The sequence below is a fragment of the Pteropus alecto genome, unplaced genomic scaffold (assembly GCF_000325575.1).
Source record: "Pteropus alecto unplaced genomic scaffold, ASM32557v1 scaffold88, whole genome shotgun sequence".
NCBI classification, from domain to species: domain Eukaryota; kingdom Metazoa; phylum Chordata; class Mammalia; order Chiroptera; family Pteropodidae; genus Pteropus; species Pteropus alecto.
In genome coordinates, this window is record NW_006494611.1 from 2,400,089 (window position 1) to 2,402,908 (window position 2,820).

The following is a 2,820-nucleotide window of genomic DNA, read 5'->3' on the forward strand; positions in this document are numbered from 1 at the left end:
TCATGTTTAAAATACTTAATAAAAAGACTAGAAGGGAATATATCAAAATCTTAAAATAGTTTTCCTCCTTCTAATACTCATAAAACTCTTAGCTTTCCTCTCTCAGAGAATTTACCCTGCTGTGTTAGGGATTAAATATGGATCCAGAAAACCCCAGATTAAATGTCGTTTAAACAGACTTAAACTGAAAGCAGTTTTATTTAAATCTCATCTCCTGACTGCTTACTCTCTAGCACTCTGCACACCCTAGATAGTGAGTTTCCTGTAGGTAGAGCTGTGACCAATTTACCTCCAAATCCCTAAGGATCCCTAAGGACGACAGCACCATTGTTTCGCTGTTGTCAATCATGATTTTATCAGTGACTGCCCCTTATTCTGCACTGGGGCAGGTCAGGAGCTGAACTCTCTACACCTAGGGTCAGCCAACTACTGCTCACAGACCAAATCAGCCTCCCATTTGTTTTGCAGGTAGTTGCTTGGAACACACACACACACACACCCACACACACACACACACACACAATATTTGTGTGACCATAAAAATAATCATGACCTATTATTAAGGAAAAAAGGTGGGATGAAAATTATATACACTGTGTTATTCCAATCATGTTTAAAATGCTTAATAAAAAAAGACAAGAAAGGAATATACAAAAATGTTAAAATAGCTTCTCCCTCATCTAATACCACAATCCTATTATAATATTTATGCCCATTCCACAGATGAAGAAGCAGAGTAATTGCCTCTGAAGATAGAATTATGAGTAGTTTATTCCACTTCTTTACACTGTTTTTTATATTTTCTATAATTCCATCCTTTGTTTCTGTCCCAAGAGGTGGGAGGCAGGATCCTGAAGGAAAAATCCAAAGACAGTCCCTGAGGCTCAGATGAATCCCCTCTGTCCTCGGACACAGCCTGCCATCTGTTCTGGACCTCTGGGGAAGTGAGGACACAGGTGGGCACTGGGCTTCCCTGAGGGGCTGGTCCCTTGAAAGCCTAGAAAGACCATCCTGTGGGTGCAGCTGTCTATAAAAGTTAAGTTAATTTAATTTTTAAAACCTGAGCCATCCCTGATTAATTAAAATTAATTTCACTTAAAAGCTTTACCCAAGGCCATAGGGCTGTAACCTCACAGGGAAATTTGGAAATGTCCTGGTCCTATTTCAGCCCCCAGCTTCCATTTTTGTCTTATTCATTCCTCTAGTTCAGAATCTCTGTGGAAATCAGAGACCCCGGCTTCCCTCTGCTTGTTCACTCATCTGATACTTCTTTATGCCCACAGCTTGCCTGGATCCTGCCTGAGCTCCGTGGTGACCAGCCCTCCACTTCCACCATGCCCTGATGCCCAGCTTCCTGCCTGTTTGCCACCCATCCAGCCAACTTTTGCATCAGCTCTTGGTCCTGTCCTTAGCACACATGTGGCCACAACATTTTGTTAGTGAAGGTAGTGATCCAGAGGAGAAGTCAGATTTTGTTTCTGGTGGTGGGATCAGCAGGAGTTTGAGTGGCTCCTGAATATAGTTAACAGCGCAGAAACCAGCTCAGACAATGCGAGTGCTCTCTATTGTTGCTGTTTCTGTCTTAGTCTTCACTTGTCGCTACCTTTCTTTTCCCACCACGTTTTGCTGTTACTATTAAATTTTGTCTCAACCAGAAGTTCTCTGATTCTGAAAGCGAAACCAAGGATAAGGAGGAACTACTGTATATACGAAATATTTGAGTGGCTGTATCGATAGCATAATGGCATTATGAACACTGTTTTAATAAATGATTTATTTTAATCTTATTGCAAACTTCTCTTTAATAAAAAAAATGCAAGGGAGAGATGTAAAATAAAATTAAAAAGAAAACGTAAGGAAACACTAGAAGTAATTGCACGCTAAAAAACTCGAAAAACATCAAAAATAAATTTGTCTTGGAGTTCATGTCTGCAACATTTAAGCATTTCGACATTATATTCCTAAATTGTATTAATTCTAAATACCTCCATAGAATTACCAGGATAAGAATTTTTACCCTGGATTTGTTCTTATTTCACTTGTGTGGAAAGTATTATTATGGTGTATTACTATAACATGGTAATGTTTTGCACACTCAAGTGAAAAACAAAGGGACACAGGGTGAAATTTTTATGGGAACTGTAAGGGAGAAAGATACTCCCTGAATTTGTTTTGTTTTCCAATAATATGGCAATCTTCAAAAGTTTTGCATTACAAAACATCAATTATAGCATTTGAATTAATGAATAAAAAGCAAGGTGCCCTCCAATTCCTTACTAGTCTTTGGGACAAAGATCATTCAGAGTTCATCCTGAAAAGCATCTAAATTTAGAGATTTGCTACCGGAGCAAAACTTGCACGTACCAGTAATAGAAGCAGGCAGGCTTTCCAAAATATCTCAGGCATGTGTTTGCGATATTGTCACAAGCAAAGTCAAGAGTATCAGGTCCTGTGTGCTGGTGACCTGGGGGCCTTGCTGTTTTCTAGGCCAGTCACAGAGAGATCTGGGTCTGGAAGCAAAGGAAATTGCACTATAGTGAGCACAGGTGCTTATTTTAATCACATTAGTCAGGTACAGGTTTTTAATTTGAAAAGTGTATAGGTGTGCATAGTATTTTCGAAATGTCAAATGCTTACTGAAAGAAATATAGGTCTCCCTCAACCCCTGACTATTATTAGCCCCTTAGTCTGCAACTCAGAGGCAACCATGGTTTAAGCTCAGTTATGTGGCCATTGAGTGTGGATATTTTAAGAGCAGAGACAAATTGTTTCCATACATCTGGTGGGCAGCCTCTCTCTCTCTCTCTCTCTCTCTCTCTC